Below are 24,014 nucleotides of genomic sequence, written 5' to 3'. Positions count from 1 at the left end.
CCGTGGGTTCCAGGGGTCCTCCATCCTTGTTGTTCATGAGAATTATCTGAGGAGCTTTTAAGGAATACTGATGCCTGCCACAACCTCTCTCCCCTTCTGGAACGCCCTCACCCCCATATTCTGATTCAGCTGAGAGTGAAGGACAAGCAAAATACCATCTTTGGGCAAGATTGGAAGAACGGATTTTCAGTTTGCAAATTCTGGTCTGGTGACTAGCGCTGAAGATCACTGAGAACAGTGACGAGGGGAAAAACCACTGAGAAAATTATAATATAGACAGCATCAGGAGAGGAAAGAGAGTGAATTGACAGCAACAGTGGGAAAAGAGGCCTGCCACTCATGGACAAACATGTATAAAGAACTTAATTGAGATGAGTAGGAGGTAAGTGAATATTCCCAAGAGATATATTGTTTTCTATGTATGGATGTAAAGTAGATAATTGGTATTTCTGGGTTAACCTCCCCAAAGCCAGCTTTTTCACACTAGATTTCCAGCAACTGCTAACAACTTCCACTATGCATTCAGCCAGAAGTCTCTGAAATTGGTACCAGACAAAGAAAGCCCTCAGGCATTCTCAGCAGGCCACAATATTCTGGATCAATTAACTAAGAAAGGAACAAAAGGACTAAATTGGTAAGCCAATGGTAGGACTGAGAATATCTATGAGGTTTCTACCCTGAAACAAAATAGTTCAAGAGTTATGCAATTTGTGTGAGGTTTCTGAGGAATCTTTATTTTGCAAGATTTGTAACACTATGTTATTTTGGCTGAGGTTACCATAAAAACAGAGTCATTTCAAACAGTGCAATGAAAATCTTTGCACTCTTTCTGTGTTCCAAGCACAGGGGACTACCCATCGTTCTACAAATATATCAGGCCAAAATATTTCCCTCTTTGTTGTTTCTCTCATTGGAATGTCTTTGCCCTTTTGATACCCCCTTTAAAATCTCACTCCAGAAGGCACATTCTGTGTAAAACTTCCTGCAGTTGATGAAAATAGTGTCCAGGTGTGCTCTCCTCCAGAATGCACGCATCTCGAACATCACTTCTCATGTTGTGGTGTTTACTTATCTGTCTCTCCTTCTGGACTGACGGGGAGTAGTCCCAGGGGAATGTAGAGCCCGTGCCTTGCGGAGTGTCTGTTTTTAATTGCACTGGAAAGCTAACCCTTCCGTTGGTAACTCAAACCCCTAATGAGAATGCTCACCAAACGCTTGTTGCATGAAGTTCACACCCTTCGCCTACTTGGAAGTTGTCCCTTTGGCCAGTCTGCTGAAGCAACTTCAGTGATGTCAGTTGAGCCTGTCCAGGGGGTGTTTTTGTGTGAGTGTATTCATCAGCTTCACAGGGTGTATGCCTCAAATAAAAATACATGAAAAATTTGCTTGTTTATGCAGCACATGTATTTCCAGGGAGGAGAAAGAGGGTCTGTAACTTTTATTAGATTCTCAAAGTGGTCTAAGGCCCCAAGCAAATTATACAACACTATTGTAAAAGGTGAAAAACTACAGGCTTTCTTATTGAATTCTGAAGTAAGGCAAGAACGGCCATTAGCATTAATGCATACTCATTGGAAAATAAAAGGCAGAATGTATTACTTATAATATTATGGTAGTCTACCCAAGAACAAAACCAAAAACAACAACTTGACACCAACTGAAACTTTACTAAAACTAATAGAATTTAGGAAAGTGGCTAGAAATAAAACACAAATTCAGATATCAATGAGCTTCATTTGTATTAGTAAACTCACTGGGAAATATAGTGGAAAAAATCCCAGTTCAACAGCAATAGAAATATATAATGCATAGAAATTTAATAAGAAATTTGTAAGATATCTATCAGGAAAATAATATAACTTGACTGAAAGACAGAAAGAAGACCTGATATACACACAGCCGTGGCATGCCCCTTAGTGAGATGACTCAGCATTGTGAAGATTCCAAGTAAATGGTGTAAATAACCTCAGTGTAGCTAACAATACAAATTTAAACAAAAGCAAGATAAATTTTATCTTTCAGATTAGCAAAGCTTGAAAATATGTGTAAAGGCATATTTTCTCAAACACTGTCCATAGGAATGTAAATTACTGCAACATTTTTGGAGGTAAATTGGAAATATGTAGCAAGTTTTTAACTTTTAACTTCTTAGTCTTGTTTTTAGAAACCTATCTCCTCCAGAGGTATTTACCCAAGTGATTGCGATATTGATACAGCAGAAACATTGTAAACGTTGTCAATAGGAATTGGTTAAAAAATTATTTTCCATTCATTGAGTGAAATACTGGACAGATAGTACAAGATTGTGGCAGTTCTATACATCAAAGGAAAACATTGTCCTTGAGGGGCTGGTCTGGCAGCATAGCAGTGAAGTTCGCGCTCTCCAGATCGGTGGCCCAGGGGTTCACTGGTTTGGATCCTGGGCACAGACCTATACACTGCTCATCAAGCCACGCTGTGGCAGGCGTCACAGATAGAAGAACTAGCAGGACTTACAACTAGAATATACAACTATGTACTGGGGGATTGGGGAGGGGAGCAAAAAAAAAAAAAGAGGAAGATTGGCAACAGATGTTAGCTTAGGGCCAAACTTCCTCACCAAAAAAAGCATAGTCTGGGAGCAGGGGTGGGGAAAGAGCATTGTTCTGATATATTACCAAGTGTACAAAAGCGAGCTGAAGCAGACTGTTTGACATGGCTTCATTTTTATTTTTAAAAAGTGTGTGTGTGTGTGTGTGTGTGTGAAAATGCATGTAAAAAAGTCCAGTAGGGAATCCACAGTGGCTATCTCTGGGAGTAGAATTTCAGCATTTTCAGTTTTTACTTTGTCCATTGGCACAACTCTTCAAGACTTTTTACGACAGTATATTTCTTTAAGCAGAAACAAACATGAATATATATATTTTTAGTTGTTTAGGTTTTCATCTTATGATTGTTGTTGCTTCACCTCTATTTTCCCCACACTTAAATTTCAGGACGCAGCCCTGTGGAGGAGACCTGACTAGGTAGACCCTGAGCCCGGGGAGGATGCAGATAACATTCACTACTTCAAAGACGAGCAAAGTTAAGGATGGAAATGACAGGGATAATGACAGGAGAGGGCCTGGCACACCCCTGAGGTTTTTTTTTTATCAGCTTTTACTGCCCTCTCTTCATCTCCCTTTTATCCTTTGCCCTCAGTGGGAGTTTCAGAATGTGTGTCAGTAAAGTTCATTGAATTCGAAATACATATATGAAAAAGGGAGAAAAGAGCCACAAAGCTACTTCTGCTTCACCAACAGAGAGACGTGGTCCTCAGAGGGCCAGTGCTGGGCAGAGCTTCTCTTAGACTGGAATTTGGAATTTCAGATTACAAGTTTTTCTCGATAAGGAAAATTACCTTCCAAAGTGAGAGAAAAATTAACTTGGAAACATCAGACGTATTGAGAGAGCCTTAGCTGTTGGTTTTCAAAGTAGTCACCACCTCCCCAGGCCTCTAGAGTTTTTATTAAAATGCTTGTTCAGAAAAGTCTCGTCAATGTGTAATCTATTAGGCACAAAGAAAATGTTCCATTGCTATCAACTACTTGAACAAACCTTATCATTTCTTTAATTTTATTGCTGTTTCGATTGCATGATTATTTGTTTCAACATTAAAGAACATTTCTGCTTTTAAATTCGCATCCGATCAAGCTCACAATGAGTTATTTTAAAACACATTCCAAATATTTTCTTTCGCCCAGCTTCATGTTGACAGGTACAATAGTCCCATCTTAGCTTCTGTTCACACACGAACACATTTTGAAACCCAATTAATAAAAGGTAGTGCCACGCAAGCTCGGCAGAGCCCAGCACCTGCTGAGCAGACTGTCAGATGTTTGCCACGGTACTTAGAGCTGTATTATGGCAAAATGAAAAAAAAGAGGCATGGGAATGAAATTAAAAACTCACAATGAAATAGTTGATTACGAAAATTAAGCCGTTTAACACAAACCCGTGCCTCTGCCTCCTCGAGGAAGCCTTGGGCCGTGGCTGCGGAGCAGAGCCAGTTAAAACATTTGTCCTCATGGCAATGACTGCTTAATTTTATTCACAAAGGATTCCTCTGGCATTCATCTAAATTTTCAGACCCCCTTTCAAATTTATTCATAAGTTTCTTCTTTCCCAGTGACCCCAACATACTTGGTGCTGGGAAAGGTTCTGTCAACAAATGCCGATCTGCACCCAGACCAGAATGCAGCCTTAGGGGTCCTGGGGCCCACTTTTAGACAGCCCCTTCTGCGGGCGGAGGGTAAGCTCTCAGTCTCCTGGGCCAGACATTTTAATTGTGAGATTTTTTTTTTAATTTTTAAAGGAGTAGGGGAGGAAAGTGTGATAAGAGAAGCTTTGAAGGAGTAGTGATGAATAGACCTGGCCCAACGTCTTCCTCCTCCAGAAAGCCGCCTCAAATTAATTTTATTCTTACACTACCATCCTTTTGTTCCGAGTTCCTCCAGCCCCTAGGTATCGGCTGGCCCAGAGTACTTCTGTCTATCCTGAGTTGTTTTTGTTTGTGGCTTTACTCCCTGAATCGAACTCCTCAGCTAGACTATGGAGACTTCCAGAAGTCTAGGGATGTGCCTTCCATTTCTTTACGCAGTTTAACAGGGCCTACGTTTTACAGGGTAAGAAGAGGAGCTCGATTAAGTAAAAGTTTTAGACTAATTTATTCATTCATTAAAGGAGTTACATTGTCCATCTTGAACAGGGGCTTTCTGGAAAGAAAAAACGTATAAGCGAATACCGTCAGCAGACCCGTTCTCCTCGGGGAGACCCTTGTCACTTTGCCTTGGCCGTGCGCTGCTCACAGCTCACGTCCAAGGGGCCCTCTGCTAATAAGCCAATTACTGAATAAGTAGGACTAAAATTTTGATGTTTATTAGGAGTAATTTTGGTGACGTGACACAGATTCATGACACTTACACGGTTAGAAAAAATCAATAACATGGTAACGATCTTGTTCTGTAATATTTATTTATCTATTTATACTCCCATCTTGTTCTTTAAAGGACTTGAAGAGATTAATAAGATTAAGTAAAATACACCAATTAAAAGTTGTTACGGAAAAAGAAAGTAAAACACGATAAGATGCATAAAAGAGAGTCAAAATTAAGACTAAATAAAACGGGGGGGGGGGTCCCTCCAAGGCTTGCACACGCGCAGACAGCTCGGCTCAGAAACACGGCCCTTCCCAACGCGGACGGAGCCCTCAAGCTCGGAAGAGGTCGTCGGTGACCCGCGCACTGCCCCACGCAGGCACCGCCCCCAAGCGTGGACCAGGGTGGGTTTCACGAGTCGGGTCTACAGCGTTCTTCCATGCGGGCGGTCTTCACGCGAAGCGCTGCCCAGGATGTGCAATTCTCCGCTATCCGCGCTCCAAGCCCCGCAGGTGTCATCTCCCCTCGTCCGGCTGGACGCGGGATGGGTTCCAGCGTGTCTGCCCCGGGAAGGACTGCTCTCGGTGACGTGGGCTAGTTTGTGCTGTGATGACAAGTACCCAGAAACTCTTAGTGGCTTGCAGCTCCAGCGTTTCTTTCTCGTCCGCGCTGTCCGTTCCCCGTGGGTTGACGGAGGGGTCCTGCTCCTCGTAGCCATCGGGAACCCGGGCCGCGGGGGCGCCGTGCGTGCAGGGCGGCGGAGACAGGGGCAAGGAGCCTGGCAGAGTCCCCGCTGACTCTGCACACGTCTGCCCGGAACGCTGGCCACGGATGTTCCACCGCCGAGGCCAGGCAGCGCTCCAGCCAGGCCGGTCCTCCCCAGGACGGGGATGCACGGTCCTCCCGCAGGACGGGGATGCGCGGTCCTCCCACAGGACGGGGATGCGCGGTCCTCCCACAGGACGGGGATGCGCGGTCCTCCCACAGGATGGGAATGTGCGGTCCTCCGCAGGACGGGGATGCGCGGTCCTCCCCAGGACGGGGATGCACGGTCCTCCCCAGGATGGGGATGCACGGTCCTCCGCAGGACGGGGATGCACGGTCCTCCGCAGGACTGGGATGCACGGTCCTCCCCAGGACGGGGATGCACGATCCTCCACAGGACGGGGATGCACGGTCCTCCGCAGGACGGGGATGCACGGTCCTCCCCAGGACGGGGATGCACGATCCTCCACAGGACGGGGATGCACGATCCTCCCCGGGATGGGGATGCACGATCCTCCGCAGGACAGGGATGCGCGGTCCTCCCACAGGGCGGTGCACGGAATACTGGAAACAGTATAAGTCATGACAGCCGTGCATCCTGAGCAAAACGCTCTGAAGACTTATTTTCCTCAGCTGACATTTCCCAAGATATTGGGTGACAAAACCCTCCAAATCGCATTATTTCCTGTGACTTCTTGAAATACAGTGCTCTGCTGGCAGTTAAAAATGAGAACTGTCTGCTTTCGCCGACGGCCCGGCTGGGGTGGATTGATACTGCACCCTGGAAATGCAGCAGCCATCCAGACCCCATGCCAGAGTACTCTCCTTGACAATGCTTTATTGTTTTGACAACGTGTACCCTAAATTTTCCTCCTCTGGTTACAACATATTTGTAGCTGGACTTACATGCAGCCACATACAGGTAGAATGATGATGTCTTTTATGATTCACCTTGACCTTTCTTTTGTGACTCCTCCCATTAAAAACATTCAGTGACTCCCAGTGGCATTCCTAGCATATTTGACACCTTGACTGGATCGTTTTTTATAGCACCTACCTCTCCACCCCGCCATCATGTGATGAAATTATTTTCATGTTGTAATTGGGAAGCAACGTAAGTTTTTAGTCTTTTGTTTTGAAACAACAAATAAAAGGAATGATTTTGATTTTAAAGATTACTCAAGTTCATAGCATATTTTATGCATGAACTAAAATTTGTGCTTTTCAAATAGAAATATTACACTAGCATTTTGCATTTAGACAAAAATTAAAAATTCCAAGTGATCCCATAGAATGACAGAAGCGAAGTAACTCAAGTTCTGATTCTTTGACTTATAATCATAGCTGTGTCTGCCCAGGCTGAGCTTGAAGGTTCCCAGGTCACTCTGCACTGTCTGTGGCAAGTGCGGCTGTGGCGGGGCAAACTGCGTTAACAGGGCGTTTGCCGAATTAACTTCCACAGAGAACGTAATGTTTAGTAAAGGATAGTAAATAATAAAAATGTGATAATTGAAACCTTATAATGTATTTTTAAAACTCAACACTAGTGGCAGCAATTGTTTAAAAGTTAAATTTACAAAAGATTTTTTTCGAGGAGGAGTATTCTATCACTTCATTATTTAGAATTGTAGGCACGAGGTGATGATTAAAATCAGAATGACTAGGTTTTATTACAGATTTAAAGTTCTCTACGTACATGATGCCCCCTTTTTGCTTGTACTGGGGTTTACTACTAGCACTCCCGTATTTGGACAACCAAAGGTAGCTCCCCGTTGTCAACAGAATTGAGTGCAAAGTGATGACCCTAACACAGTTCTCCTTCATATGGCCTCATCGCTTTTTAGCTTACTCTTCACTATGCCCCTCTTGTGAAAATACCCCGTCATCTAGAATAGTGGAAATATTTTACTCCCTGAACCCTCTTCCTTTTTTTAAAAAAAAATGCTTCTCTGTACCTGTTCATATTTCTCCCTCTGACAATTCAAATATAAAGAGCCCAGGTTTTAGAGGCAGGATTTTCTGGGTTTGAATTTCCTCTCTGCAGGTTATAAATTGTGTGATTTCAGGCAACTGTTGAACCTCTCTGGGCCTTAGCCTCCTTGTCTGGAAAAATAACGATAAAAGCTTCATTTACAGATACTGCTGGGTTAGATGAGAACGTAAAGTATACGTGACATGGTCTCTCTAAAAAGACGATTTTTATCTTTTATCTCTCTTTCTAAATTGTACATATCCAATGCTTCCAGAGCTTTGGTCAAAACAGGTCCTCAGAGAACTTGAAGTGATTGAACTTGAAGCTACGCAAACTGCAAAGGTACACGGTATAGGCTCCCGCTCCAGCCCTTTCTGTAACTGCCCCAGCTGTGAGCCTTGAGCGTTGTTATGAGAAGAAAATCTAGGCTATTTCTCATTTGCTCTCAGTTCTTCTTCAGCTGTCAAGACCTCTCTCATTTAGAACAGCCGTGTGAGAAAACCAGGAGGCAGCAGAAACACAACTGGCAGAGTAAGTGCATGGGAATCTGGGTGAGGTGTCCATGTCGCCTTCAGAACTGCCTTAGCATCTTGAGCAGCTCAGAGGTCAGGAATGCTGTTGTCATCGGGGTTAGAGCCACGTCCTGAACAAATACCAAGTTAGGAGGAAGATGACTCAGCCCTCCGAGCTGCCTAAACCTCATACTCCTCTGATATTTTAAGAAACTGAGAGTGGTAAGCAGCTGTTAGATATCTCTGCTTCTTTGTTCAGGCAAAGCTTAGCCTGTTCCATTTGGAAAGAAAATGGTCATAATTTCCAGGCCATTTAAAACTCTCCTTTCTTAGAACTGTTACTGCACAATAACCTGGACGATACAGCTTAGTTTTATATAGTCTCATCTATTTTTCTAATTATTTCCTGATTCCAAATGGGTATTAAGTTTGTTATGGAAAGAGACCATACGTTGTATTCCTCTTACATTCTCTCTAAACTTAGAGATTAGTCTTGGGCCCATAGTAGGTGGTACATACAAACACTAATTTCATTTGTATAGGACTTTAAAATGAACAAGTTACTTCTACATCTACTCTTTCCTTTGAATTTCACTACGACCTCATAAAGTAATTGTTATTATCTCTATTTTATAGGCCAGGAAACTGAGGTTTGGAGAAATTAAGTATACTGCCAAAGATCATACAACTAGTAATTAACAAAGCCTGAATATATATACATATATATATATTCCTAAAATATATTCAGAGAATTCACAATATTTTGGGGCATCATTATTCTTCTTCTTAAAGATAAGGAAGGGTGAGCAAGAATCTGTGTGGTTAAGGAGAGCAAAAACGGTGTGAAGAATTTAAATTGTTAGACTCATTTCTTTCAGTCAACAGGCATTTATGGAGCACCTGCATTTTCTGTCATGGCTGGAGAGTGGTTTTGAACACGTATTAAAATTGAGGGAGGTCAGATACTCTGGGAGTTCAATCAAGATAACCCAGTTGATATACTAAAATGACTCAGGAGGAACTGGTAGCAACTAGCTTTTTCATTTTGGTCTCGTGCTGCAAATGGACAGCAACTCTGAAATTGATGGAAGACACTTGCCTCAATTATTATGTTATGATTCATGGATTCCTGGTGTGGAACATAGTTGAGTATTTTGTCTCCAGAGGCTTCCTCTTTCAATTATTGCTAGGCTAGAGTACGTAAACATCCTATTTATATCAACAAAGTAATAATTTAAGCAAATTAAATGTTAAAGCCTATTAAAACTGTAAAAGAACTTGAGTTTTGGTATGGGTGAGTGCAAGCACAACAAGTTAGTCTTTATTTGAGAGATTATTGAGTATGATGTGCAAACATTTTATGTTGCTTGTATAATTAATGTCCTTGGTAATTTACCACACCTTTTACTTTATTCATGAAAACTGTGAAGGATTAACTGTAAATGGAAATGTGAGGAAGTTGGCTTGATGGATCCCAAAGTAGGGGAAGAGTGGTCCAGGGAGGGGTCGGGGGAGGAGAGCGCTCAGAGATCAGCATTGCAGCTACTATTCTCTCTCAGTTTAATCCTTCTGTCCTGCTCACTGTGCATTAACCTGGAATAGATCACTGTGCTTCTCTGTTAAAAATAATGCACAGACATTTAGATTAATGATTACTGCTGCATTCAAGGTTCTGTAAATAATGATAACATTACTGTCTAGCACATTATATAAGATCACCTAAATTATAAGTAGAAGATGTATCATGTCATGGTCAAGTCTAATATATATAATTTACAGGCTTAATTCACTGTCATAAGTGTCTGTTGAAGAGGACAAGAATAATCACCCTTATCCAGAAAAATATGTGAAGCCTATGTCTTTTTCTAAATCTGGAGTTCAAGAAATTGTGCAATCCAAAGGAAAATCCCTTTCAAGGGGAAAAATGAAATCATTTGTGATTGCTCCCTCCCAGTAGATTTCATTCAGCACATCTTGTGAACTGAGCATGTCAGACACAGTGCTGAGCGTGACGGTGGTGAGGGAGGCAGGGGCAGAGGCACTGTCACTGTTACTACTAGCCCACTGCGGAAAGTGTAGAAGTCTGTCTTTTTCTTCTGGTTAGGAAGCCTCCTGAAGTGTTATTAACAATTCTTTTATTTAACTTTCATTTTGTCCTCTAAGTCTTAGGCCTTGATTTTGTTGTTGGTCTCTGTAACCATATTTAGCTAATTTTACCCTTTCTCACAGCTGTGACTACCCATCTTTTAAATATTTCTTTCTCTCCCAAGGCAGCTTTAACATTTCTTGTATCACCTGTCTTCTTTCTTTTCCATTTTTGATCATTTTCTTAGCATGACAACTTTGGACTCCATCTTGGTAATTTTTCCATCTGTTATGATTTTGTAAGTTTGTCTGCATACCTTCCACCACCATCACCTGTTGGTGCATAGAACTGAGTTATTATTTGTGCAATTATAGCTTCTCACACATTGAGAAAAGAACTTTCTTTCATTTTATTATGTTCTTTAATCCATTCTTCTATATCTATTCTCTTCCTTTTATAGATAATCCTTAGTCATTTATTGTATTAGGTTGAACTTTAAGAAATGACATTCTGGTAGGTCAAAAATGGTTGACTATCAGCAATTTCATGCGATTCAACCTAATCTGTCTTTCCAATCCACATTTGTTATTAATTATATGTATGTGAATGAAAAATGTACAATATTTTACGTGTATGTGTGCATCTCTTTCCTGACTAAATAGGTGCTGCCGCCTTTATGAAGGACCCATCCGTGTCCATATGGGCTCTTCTTGCCCTCCACCTTCTCTTCCGCTGGTGTTTGCTGCTTAAGATGCGATGGCTTTGCTGCTTCTCTAGATACTGTTTTAGATACCCATGGGTTTTTTATAGATTTTAGCTAATATTTAGCAATTGTCTATTTTTTAAATAATTTCTCTCCTATTCTCCATCCCTTAGTCTGTTTGCTCTACTGTCCTTTAGATTTGTCAACAGTATTATTTCAGATCTTCTGTTGCATTTTTTATGTTGACTGCTATAATTTTAATAGCCATTATCTCTATCATGTTTTCTGATTGTTCCTTTGTAACAGCATCTTGTTCTTGATTCAAGGATGTGATATGTTCTCTTATCTCTTTAAAAATAATAATAGCTTTATTTGTTTCTTGTTTAGTTTTCTTCTCCTTGCAAAGTCTCATTTTCCCCTGACTTGCTTCTTGTCTCTCCCATCCCCAGGGCTGGGTCATATCTAACAGTGGAGCTTGGAGAAGTTGATGGGAAGCTCTGTGCTCACAGTTGGACCCTGTCAGCTGAACTGGCTAGCCTGTTGAGAAACCTGTAAAACCAGTATCTTAAGGCCTCTCCTCTTTCTTTATCAGTTTTCCTGGAGAATAATCTTTTAATTTCTAGCCTCAATATCATAAGGTTGGCCATTAGCATCCTGGTAACGGAATCAGAAAGAGGAATGGAATTCTCAGATTCAGTATGTAAACTTGCGCTTAATTCCACTATTTTTAGTATGCCATTTAATTTTCCCACTGGACTTGGTGTCCCCTAAAGTCGGGGAATCTTAGTTTTGCTATCTCTAGAGACTTTTTAGTTCTTCTGTTTTGTAGAGTTGAGTACTTACACAGAATGTAGGAGAGTATCTGGACATCTGATTCATAAAGAGTTTTAATCAGTCCTCTTCTGTTTTGGCTCCGTTCCACATTTACCCCCACTTTCAGAGGTGCGTGGTGCTGACAATATCTAAGCATTAGGGAGCTTTCTTGAGACAAACGAAGAGTTCTCTGCTACCAGTTTAGGATTCTCTTCCTCAGTTCACAAAGTCATTTAATACTCATTCTTTTGTTTTTCATCATCCAAAGTTTTGGTGCTAGTCTTTTATCCTCTGTTCTTTCTGTCCTTATAGATTTATCCTTCAAAGATCCCTCCACCATTGTGTTTTGGGGTTTGTGGAGGGGGTGGATTAAAGGGCACACATTCATCCTCATCTTTACCTGGATTTCCTGCTGTTAGCTTTATTGTTTCCTTCTGGTTTTCTTGGTTTCTTTGGTCACTCTTTTACTGGTGCATTCAGCAATCACTTAACTCATTTATTTAAAGCTTTCTTGGTTTCTGATAAATGTATTTAAAAATTAAAAATTTTCTCTCAGTACTACTTTACTTCCAGAATTTGGTCTACATCTTTTCATTGTTATCTAACTGTAAATATTTCACAATTTTTCTTATGTTTTTCTCTTTAGCCACAGCATGTTTTTAATAATATATTCAACAGTTTCCAGTAACATGGAGTTTTGAAAGCTATCACTTATTAATTACTAATTGTATTGCATTGTGGTCAGATCAAAAAGGCTATGCGATATGAATTCTCTGGGGTTTGTTGAAGCTGTTTTGTGGCCTCCTGCATGGTAGAGTTTCTGGATAATCCATGTGTACCTGGAGAGAAAATGTGCCCTCCCTGTTTATTGGGTAAAAAGATTCCCAGGTAGCTATAAGGCAAGTTATTCATCCTCAAGTCTTCTTTATTCTTGATTACTTTTTACAACTGCTTGGTTCCCTTATCCTTCCTAAAATCTGAAAGCCTCACTTTTTGGTGTTGCATCTGTAGGATTTACAGAAAAAGCCAGCAACTGTTTCAAACTGGACTGGTTCTCCATCCTGTGAGTTCGTCGGCTTCCTCTTCCAGTTCATTAACACAGTGCAGTTTTGGCTGTTTGTATTTTTCCGCTTGGCTGTTTGCTGCAGGAGGGCTCTGTTCCTTGTCTCTGTTCTTTAAATCGTCTCTTCTTCTTCTGACGTGTTTTCAGAGCAGCCTCAGTGTCAGGCACAGAGACCTCTTAGAGTTCATCCTCCCAACATTTTTAGAATTAAATTAGGTTAAGAGATGGTCCTGTCTAGACGATTCTTACATTCTGAAATCAAATAAACAGCAGCAGAGAGAGAGGAGGACTTTACAGAGACTCACGTCAAATATTTTACAAGTAGAAAGACTGAGGCTCAGAGAAGTAACTTTTCTAAAATTCGGCAACTAATTATTCTATTTAGTATATCTAGTTAGTGAATATGGTCTATTAACACCTTTCACAACTTGGAATTGGGGACAGAAATATCTTCACAGACCTAATGATAAAATATGATGATATTTGTGAATGTGCATTTTAAGCAATCAAGTGTTTTGCAAATGTAGGGAAATTTTATTATAGTTCGGTACAGTTTTCACGATAGCAGAATTCTTCTGAATGCGTGATGCACACATTAACTATTATTCCTGTTAATATGTATCAGACACATTGTGAAGATTTCCTGTCTCAGAAATGATCAAATATCCTAGCTCTCAGGACTTCCCGTTAAGTAGAGAAGGCACAAATGTAAAAGAGAAACTCTGTAGAGTGAGGTGGTGCTCAAGGAGAGGAAAGCTGGAATCAGAGGATTTCTAGTGAGGGAGGCCACCTCTCCCAGGAGGCCAGGGGGCTGCACAGAGGACAGAGCGTGCTCTCCAACACCTCTGAGTCGACACTGCATCCCTTCCTTGAAACGACTCTCTCTCCTTTGTTCTTTGACGAACGTCCACAGGAAATCGCAAGTCTCCTGGTATTTCTACAGAATAGCGTGGGAGTGGAGATGTGGCAGAAAATAAGGTTTCAGAGTTAAGCTGTGCTTAGTCTTTGGAGAGCCTGTGAATATATATCTTGCAGAAAATGGGAAGCCATTGGAAGGAAATATGTATGTGTAGCAGCAGTGATGCTAAGTGTATGGAAATACCGTTGGGGTTGCTGTTCCTTCTTGTTCATGGTTGTTCCTCTTCCCTGCACTGCCGTTTTCCTGGTGAAGCTGAAATTTGAGTGAGATGCCAAGAATCCGTGTATGGAGGAAAGGAGAGAAATTTTGTGAACACTCTGAGAGAAATTTAGGGGAGTCACTTATGTTCTCCAGACTTGTCAACCTCTCAGCTTTCTTTCAGAAATTTTCCTTTATCTTCTCTTCTCTTGCTCCTTCCTTCCTCCTTCTTTCTTTTTTCTCTCTTTCTACCCCACATTATTTCCGTCCTTCTTTCCTACCTTCTTCCCTCCTTCCTGCTTTTCCTCTTTCCTTTCCTCTCTCTCTCTTTTCTCTTTTTTTTTTTGTTTTTTTGAGGAAGATTAAGCCTGAGCTAATCATTTTGCTGAGGAAGATTGGCCACCAAGCCTCCTCTTTTTGCTGAGGAAGACTGGCCCTGAGCTAACATCTGTGCCCGTCTTCCTCTATTTTATATGTGGGATGCCTGCCACAGCATGGCTTGCCAAGCGTTGCCATGTCTGCACCTGGCATCCGAACTGGGGAACCTTCGGTTGCAGAAGCAGAGTGTGCAAACTTAACTGCTGCACCACCAGGCCCACTTCCTTTTCTCTTTTTTTCTTTCCTTCCTCCCTTCCACACAGGGCGTAACTCTATATTTTTCTTCCCTTCTAGTAGTTCTTCTTGGATGAAGATGAGGTTCCAGCAGCTCACCCTCTGTATCTATTGTTCTCTGGTGAGCCCTGAACTAGCCGAGGCTCCTTCCAGCCTGGGGCAGAGTCAAAATTCTCAGCACCTTGACTCAGAATTTTTTGGTATTTCAGTAGCTTATACCTAATTTATTCAATGGGTGGAGAAGTCAATTTTCAAACAATGAAATCATTTTCGACCCAAATAATTACTTTTCTCAATCATTAAACCGGAGAAATTTCATAAGCAGTAAAATGTTAAAACACTAATGATTTTTCATGTTGGTTTAAAAATCCCTTGCCTTTGCATTGCTGTGATCACGTGTCCACCCAGAACGGCAGCCTTTCGTTTGTTTTGTTGTTACTGCATGTGCTTCTGTAGTTAATTACAAGTGGTAGTGGTGACTTGGTTATTGTTCTGAGTTTGTATTACATTTTATATTGTTTTTTGTTTTGTGTTGTTCCAAGTTTGTATTACAGTTCTTTATTTCTAATATTACTTCATCTCTTTTCTCTGAATTAATCATGTTTGCATTATAACATCAAAGCAACAGAAAATTTTATTTTCCTACAAAATAATATGAAATTAAAATATTATACAGTTTAAAATTGTGAATGTGTTAATTACTTTCAATTTGCTTCCTTTAATAATTTTAAGGCTATTCTTCTATTTCCTTCTTTAAAGTTCAGAAAGTCCAGCAGTGTGGCTTTGTGTGTGTGTGTGTGTGTGTATGGGGAGAACCTTCCGGCAACTGGTAGGTGTGAAGTGATTCATCCAGCTTGCGAGTAGGCAGCACCAGAACTAGAACTCAAATCTCGAGTCCTAATGCATATATCTTTTCTCTCCACTGTTCTGCCTTTCATATAATTAACATCCTCCATCAATCGCCTTGGTTTCTGAAAGTAAGTAAAATAATTCCAGGCTGTAAATCTAGTCCAGCATGAAAGTTATGGAGGCACAGAACAGGGCAGGTGGAGAGCATTAAAAATTTTGTAGTCACAAGGTGGTCTTTTATGTCTGGTTGGGCATCAAGGTACAAATCATGGAATTTACAATAACACAACTTATCAATACAAATATTCAAACAAAATTACAAAATGTTTCATTGGGTCAAAGTGATTTTTGGAGACCTTATGGGGTTGGTTTGTCCACCCCATTCCTCTCATGAATTAACTATAATAATGAAGCTCATTTTCTCTAGATCATAAAATGATGGAAGTGGAAGAGCTATGATAGTACAAAACTTTTCCAAGTAGATGAACACCTAGCTTGTTTTTGAGAGTATTCCATAATCTACTAAAATGAACTTTTAATTCAATTCCAGTAGACAGATACTTCATTAAGCTCTTACAGAGATCAGAAAGATATGGTCTCTGAATTTTTCCAGAGAGTTTAAAATCTGAAGAAATGAATAATCAATACTTATAGGTAGATTATGGTAATGCTCATAAAATACATATTAAAAACCCATGTTCTGGGAAATCTGAGTGATAAGGTCATCTGTAGGTTAGGCACATCAGGAGATGCTTCCCAGAGAAGGCATCAAGATGAACACTGAAGGATGTGTAGGAGTTCAAGAGGGAGGCCAGGTGGATGGGCTGGAGGTGAAGCACATGTACGGAGCAAAGGGCTGTATCTCTAAGGCATGTGACCTGATCAGGGAGGGGGCATAGGTCACAAGTAAGGAAGTCCTGAGGGAAAATCTGCACAGGGAATAGAGACAGAATGGAATCAATCTTAATTCCAAAGTGAGAATTCGTAAATTATTCTCTAGGACATTGCTGGGTGATCAATGTATGCTTTCAAACCAAAGAATAAAGAGATGAGAACAATACTTTGGCATGACTGACATGCTGAGCTGTGTAACAGGACTGAGGGGATGTGACTGGAGGCAGGGAGGGTGGAGCAGGAGCTGTGAGGAGGGTGCTGATAGAAAGGGGATTTGGAGGGAAGGAGATGATGGCAAGAGATTTCTTGGACTTGCCAGCTGATTTGATAAAAGAGGCAAAGGAGATGAAGTAAAGAAAAAAGAGACCCTCTCCCCAGAGTCTGTGTCTGGTTGACTGGAAGCATGGTGCATGGTGCTTGGTGGCTGCACAAGACGAGCAAAGAAGTCTGAGGAGGAGCTTTTGGGTTGGGGCGAGGGGTGTGGATGGTGAGTAAAAGATGGCTTTACATCTAAACTAAACGCCTCATGTGTCAGCTTAAACTACCGGACAAATAAAGGACTTGGCACCTGACCCTGTGTTTTCACAGGGCTGGTGTGATTGTTTGTGCTGCCTTTTGCTTATAGTCTATATTTTATGAGCATGTACTCACTGAAAAATAACCAGGCCTATCTTGCAGTGTAACAATATTATAATTTCCTGAGCTGGAAAGCAACATCAACAACAATAGCAATAACTTTGACAGCAGTCACAACAACCATAAAGGGAACATCCTGCAAGAGTGGGGGTTTTGTAGCCTTCTGTGGCTCACCACCACATGAAACACTCCTCATTAGATTGCTTCCCGCTCGTGACTCCATGCCAAACTTCAGCCCGCTCAGGGTCAGAACTTGTGGGGGTGCCCCTGCTCCATTGTGTGTGCTGCGCGGCGATCAAAGCATTCTTTCTCCTTCCTCGTCCACCTCTTCTCCCTACTGCTTGTCTGCCTGCTCCTGCAGGGGGTCAGGCTGGCCACATTTGCACATCTCTGTGCACAGCCCTTTTATACAAAGTTTTCTTTGTTAATCAGGAGAAGTAAATGCAAATCCTCTCTATGTACAATGAAGTGCTTTGAGAAGAAGGTGTGACAGTGATATAATGACCTGGTGAATTTTCAGACAAGGAGGATCAAAATATCCCTGTTTTATTTTCCAGAGATTAGTACTTGAGAGATCTGTGTGTGCGTGTGTGTGTAGATGTGTGTCTTTTTGTCCACATCTTCCTCTGGAAAACGATGTCACTATGCAATAGTTCTTGAATTCTCTCCTTTTCTGTGTCCATATCTGAATCGTCCTTTATATTTGATTGTCAGTGCAGGAAGGTTTGGTTGTCGTTGATACTGCAGGATATGTAATCTATGCCTTTGGCCGATTAATGGGCTTTAATACCTAACTTTAGTGTGCTACTCTTGCAGCTCCTGGCTAAGGTCGAGACGTGTACGTGGGCTCCGTCTCTGTCATCAGTCATGAAGCCAAATTAAACTGAAGCATAAGCATTGCCCTCCATCATGTTTATCTGCAAGATATTAATAAAAACACGGTGGCTGTTCATTCCATTTTTCGCTTTTACTTGTCATTACCTTGTTGCACCAATCAAGCAAACAGATGGTGATCACTTAATTGAAGTACAGGTAAGTTACAAGGTGGTCTTTTGAACAACCCAGAGGCCTTTGGGTATGGCTTATGCTTGAAGACCTTCTTGGATGACATACTAGGTAGTTATTAAGCATTTTTTTAAGAGCTGTGAAGAGGTCTGTGTTGTGTTTTGTTTAATTTCTCTTTCTTCTGTTAGCAGAGTGGAATCAAGAAGGTGGGTGCTTTATTTGACCTCCACTCCGTGGGAATAGTGACTATAATGGGTTTAATTAACTACGTAGTATTGATGGAATTAGTTATCCTGGTGATTCTATTTCTTTAATAAAAGCACTTCATTTGAGATGCATTGCTGTTCTGCAGAGGCTGAGCTTTACACCTATATTTCATAACTGTCTGGACGATGGAACCATGTGCACGTTTTACCAACAGCCCTTGAGAGAGGTTATCTTGCATGGCTTAAGGTAATTGAGAACTAATGATTTTGCCCCCTGGTTTCAGGCTCGCTCACTGCAGGGAGCAGAAAATGGTGGGGGGAGGGGTGCTGCTCATTCTGTGTAAACTGAAAGGGAGGGAGAAGGGCTGTGTTTGGGAAACCATATGCTCTTAGAAACTGTTTCTCTTTAAGCTAGCAATCAGAAGACAGTAACACCAGAGGGAATTGGGGGTGTTTAATCTATGGGTGGACTGCATAAATACATCGAAATAAATGTACACAGGGCATAGAGACATGTGCTCACATTAACAGGAATCCTGGCTATACACATGGCTATTAACAACCACGCTGTCCATTTCAGTATTGAAAGTAGATCACTGCTTAAATTTGGTCAGCAGGTGACTGGCAATGTCCCTTTCGCCTGGCAGTGGACAATGAAGTCAGACTATATGAAAAACTAGGACAAATATAAAAGAAGAAACACATAATGCAAAAACTTCCATGTAAACATGTCAATAATAATATCACAAGAAACCCCGAAGAAGAACAGAACAAAAGCAAAAAGATTATCTAGCTGTGTCTGGACCTGTCTGCAATAAAACGTCCTGCCTGAACCCCCTCAGTCTCGTCTCTATTCAAACTTGGGTAATGGAGGGGGAGGGGAAAAGATGGGGGTGAGAAAGCCAACGGTGCGGTTGGAGAGGGGTTTAGAAACCTAGCTGAAATAGATTCTGCTGAGAAATAATAGGTTTTGCACAGAATCTCTTTTGCAGCTAGAAGTGCTATTTCTTTTCCAGTCTGTTTGATTTGACTCTTCTTTTTTCAGAGATGTGCTCTCCCTGTCACCTCTTCCTGCAGCTCTTTATCCTGCAGTACTGCGTCTCCCCTCCCTGGCTCCCTGTCTAGAGACAGACAGCAAAATCTTTACTGCAGGCATTTGACTGCTTCCTGCAGCACAGGAAGGAGCGCTGTGGGTCATCCTAACAGCCAAACCCATAAACAAGCTCTGTGCAAAACCAAACAAGTGGAAAAGAAGTGCCTCAGTGAAGGTACCTGCCAACGAGACTTGTTCCTTGGCTGCGAGGGATGCTCTGGAAAAGCCTCCATCCCTCATTAAATCAATAAAATCAAGTGTCCTTTATTTTAAGCCTCTTCACTGTAATCCAGTTGCAAGGAGAGGGGCCCAGGCTTCTCATCTCATTGTTTCAAAATAGATCGTTTGGTTGGCATTGACAAAAGGTTCATTCCTTTACCTTTGTGGAAATGTCAGTAAAAAGGCAGGTGCTGGGCATTCGGACTCTTTTGCTCAGTGGAAGAAAAGGAGTGTGTGTGTGGAGGAGGGGAATCTGTGACAGGCTGACTGCATGCACTGAAGCTTTCTAAGACGTTGTTTAGCTGAGATTGTGCAGCAGCGAGAAGAGAGGTGGGATCTATTGTGTGCAGCTGCATGAATCACCGGATTGAAGTTTCACGGCCTCAGATCCTCTTTTATACAGTGAGGGGAGATTAAAGCAGGGAGCTCGTATGTCACAAAATAGAGGTACAATGCAGTTCTGGCTGCTCAGTGCACTCAGCCAGCATTTGATCCAAATTTAGCCAAAGGGAAGGAACGAACGTGTGCTGCTGTCAGCTGGGGAGGTGACAAATGTCGGGCTGTAATATCCAAAATTCCTTTTCTGTTTCCAAAATGTCATCTCTCCTTTGTCAGCTTCATTATGATCGAATCTATGTATAGTCACAGACCAACTGGAAACAAACAAAAACACCCAAACCCTAGCTAAATTATTCTACACCTGCTTCTTTCTAAGCTGTGTAATTGATACTGAGCACAAAGAAGTTTCTATCTAGGACTCACAACCTCATTTATTTAACAAGTATTTGCTGAATGCTGTAGCACATTCTGGAAGCTGAAAGGGACACACAGGGAGTTGAACACGTATCTTTCCACTCTCCAAAATCTTGCAGTCACATTAAGGAGATCAGATAGACAGACGTACCCATAAACACATGCTCTCGGGAACGAAGGCAAAGGAGCATTTTGTTAAAGGACTAAATAAAGGAGCGTAAACAAGAAGTGCTATAGCAATTCAGAAAAAGCGAACTATGAATAATTGTTTTTTCAAAACAGAATAGAGAAAGGGAACAATTATGTTTGGAGTACTAAGCCCTTTTAGGTATCTTACAAGCTCCACATCATGTAACATAGAGTGTGCCTATAGTTGTATTATTATCATACCTATTTAATAGACAAGGAAATGGAAGCCCAGAGAGAGAATTAATTACCCAGAGTCACATAGTTGATAAGAGGCAGAGCAGGAATTCAAGCTCCCGTGCATCTCCAACCTGTGGGGCAAGGGAATGAAAGCGAGATGCTCTGAAGGAGAGACCAACCTGGGCTCTCTCCCTTTCCCCCTGGCTAAGTGAATTCTCCATCTATCCCAGCTGAAACTTCCATGCTCTTGTCTGTTTCTGTTTCAACTGAATTACCAGCTCCTTTCTCTGTATTTAGATTTCCTTCTTTGGACAGACCTCACGTCAAATCGGTAATAAAACTTTACTTCTAGAGGAGATCATACTGCTGGCTTGTCTAAAGTCAAATGGGTTACTAGTGGTAGACACGAGACACATTTGTCTTGAAGCCCAGCCCAAAGTTCTCCCTGCTAGCCTCTGCTGCCTTTCTTCCTCCATGCTGATGTTCAACGTTTACTCCTAAGACCTAGCAAATTATCATACCCCTACTGGATGCTTTTCTTTTTGCTTATAAAAGAAACCTCAAGGAAGTCAGAGACCTATGCAGCTCCAGCATCTGCAGAGTCAGGGACTCCAGTTACAAGTGAGCAGTCACGTCTGCTCAAGGACACTGCTGGTCCTCTCTTTTTGAGACTCCCAGGGGCTGTTCCAGGCCTTCTCTCTTTTCATGTCCTCAATGCAACTGGTAGATGATCTCACTTTATATCTTAATGAGAATATTGACATCACCTGACCTGTGATCCCTCATTTCACCTCAGTAATAGCTACTAACTCCCGCTCTGAGCGCCCTTACTGCCCGGCCCAATGCCAGAAGAGCCGCCCTCACTGGCTTTCTCGAACTGAGTAGGGTCACTGAGGATTGACTTTAGGGCTTGTGTCCTTCTTAAGCTTTCAAGGTTTCCCCCATTCTGTCTCAGAAACCCAGGTCCCAAACCACTGATGTGTTCTTCCAACAAAATGTGAACTGAGAGAAGAGCCCGAATAAACATGGAATTGTAAAAATCTTTAAGGCTTAATATGCTATTTCTCTTAATACATAAGTTTTTTTTTTTTTTTAATAGGAGAAAGAATCCACATGTCGAAGGAACACATTTATAATTGTGGGACATCAGGCACCACTGACAGTGACTAAAGAAGTTTGGAGGCATCGGTGCTCAGATCTCATCTTCTCCTGGAGTGGGCCATCTCTGTCTATTCCTGGACAGTCTGCCCTGCTTATCAGCTCACAGCTAAATCTTCCACCTGAACAGCTTCTCCCATCCTCATTAACTCAGGACGGTCGCTGTGCTCAGGATCTTCTGACACTTTCTCTGGCTTTTTTCATCCTGACTTCTCCACGTTCCATGGGTATCTTCCCCTTCACTTTCAAGGATACACAAGTTCACTCAACTTGATAATTCTTCATTTGGTTCTGTTGCATACTCTAAGAAATCTGTCAATCTCCTCTCTTTTACTGCCCAAACTTTTAAGTGTATATTATATACGTCCTCTGCCTCTATCTTTCACTGCCTGCTCATTCTTTAAAATTTTGATTAAATTTTAACTCAACAAAACTTCTTGTGGCAACATCCTAAGTCTTTACTCTTCTTGATGCCTTTTTGAAATTCAATTCTTCTAACAATCCCTTCTTCTAGAATAATCATTCGCAATCTTATCAGACCCTCAATTCCTTTTAGCACAAATACTTGTGATGCTGCCCTATCATTCTGTAATGAAATGCGTTGACAATATAACTTTACTCACAGAATTTTAATAGTTCTGTTTAATGCCTTAACTGTATATACATGAGAATTAAAGGAAACATTTCTAATGAAACAATATGCATCAATATATGGAATCACCATTAATAGAACAGATACAGATGCAGATTGATACAAATGTAATTCAAATACCATGAGCAGCACTGCCCTCAAAAATAGGAATGTATGAACTGATGAACAAGATTTGATAAAGACTTCAAAGAAATCAAAATAGAACGGGCTGGCCCCGTGGCCAAGTAGTTAAGTTCTCACGCTCCGCTGCAGGCCGCCCAGTGTTTAGTTGGTTCGAATCCTGGGTGCGGACATGGCACTGCTCATCAAACCATGCTGAGGCAGCGTCCCACGTGCCACAACTAGAAGGACCCACAAGGAAGAATATACAACTATGTACTGGGGTCTTTGGGGAGAAAAAGGGAAAAAAATAAAATCTTTAAAAAAAATAAAGAACAATGTAGTAGTTATATTTCTAGAGAATTCAGAGTATTTAAAAACATGGAAAACCTTTGTGTTTGTATGAGATAAGTTAGGTCCTAGACTGAAATAGTTTTAGACATTGTTTTACATATATGAATTTCCATGAGTCATTTAAAAGTTTGTTTGGTGAAGACAATTCCTCATTCTGTGGGACCGTCTCATACATTGCAAGGTGTCTAGCATTCCTCCCCCCACTTTCACCACGACACACAGTGTAAAAATATCCTCCACTATTACTGTCAACCAAAAATTTCTAAAGTACCCATTAGTGGTTGGTGTGGTACATCTTAAGAACCAGTATTCAGATTATCTCATCTTTGGCTCAAGTGGCATTTTTCTTTTTCTTTCTGCGTCTCTGATCGCTCTTTTTCCTTTGGTGAGCTATTGTCACTTTTCTCCTTTGCACATTTAACTGTGGACTTTCTTCAAGACAGGGTCCTTGGGCATCTATTACTCTCTCTATCTCTCTGCTTCATTGAGACATAATTTATATGCAATACAATTTTAAATGTACAATACACACTTACGTGTATATAGCCGTCACCACAATCATGATACAGAATATTTCCATCGCTCCAAAAGTTTCCTTCTGTGTATTTATGCTCAATCTCTTCCCCACAAACCTAGCAAGTGCCAAACACTAATCAGTTTTCAGTTTCTAGGGTTTCACCTGCTACAGAATGTCATATAAATTGAATCATACAGGATTTAGTGTTTTAGGTGTGACTCTTTTAATTTAGCATAATGTTATAGATATTCGTCCACGTTGTGGATGTATCAGTAATTTGTTGCCGGGTAGTAATTTGTTGATAAATAGCATTCCATTGTATGGTATACCAAATTTGTTTATCCATTCACTCACTGATGGACGCTGTGGTATTTGCAGTTTTGACCTTCTATGAATAAAGCTCTTCTGAACAGCTCAGAAATATATTTTAATTTCTCTTGGGTATATAGCTGTGAGAGCTACTGTTGGTACATATTATAAGTATATATTTTCATCATAAGAAACTGCCAAAATCTTTTTCAAAGTGGGTGTGCCTTTTTGCACTCACACTAGCAATGTATGAGTTTTAGTTTTTCTACATCCTTGCCAACTTCAGGTATGGTCAGTCGTTAATTTTAGACATGCTCCTGGGTTTATAGTGGTGTCGCATGGAGACTTTAGTTTGCATTTTTCCTA

General features: G+C 41.2%; 1 long non-coding RNA gene across 2 annotated transcripts; it reads left to right on the top strand.

Annotated features, from left to right (window-relative positions):
• Positions 1–70: 70 nt before the first annotated feature.
• Positions 71–23,732, top strand: LOC139080783 (uncharacterized). Of its 2 annotated transcripts, none has more exons than XR_011535541.1 (4): positions 71–382; positions 17,734–17,949; positions 18,275–18,375; positions 21,659–23,732. It is a non-coding gene; the product is annotated as an uncharacterized lncRNA (long non-coding RNA). The 2 variants fall into 2 exon arrangements; XR_011535540.1 differs by lacking the exon at positions 71–382 and adding an exon at positions 7,701–8,163.
• The last annotated feature ends 282 nt before the right edge of the window (positions 23,733–24,014 follow it).

The sequence above is a fragment of the Equus przewalskii genome, chromosome 32 (assembly GCF_037783145.1).
Source record: "Equus przewalskii isolate Varuska chromosome 32, EquPr2, whole genome shotgun sequence".
NCBI lineage: Eukaryota > Metazoa > Chordata > Mammalia > Perissodactyla > Equidae > Equus > Equus przewalskii.
This window is presented reverse-complemented; position numbering and strand designations above follow the sequence as displayed.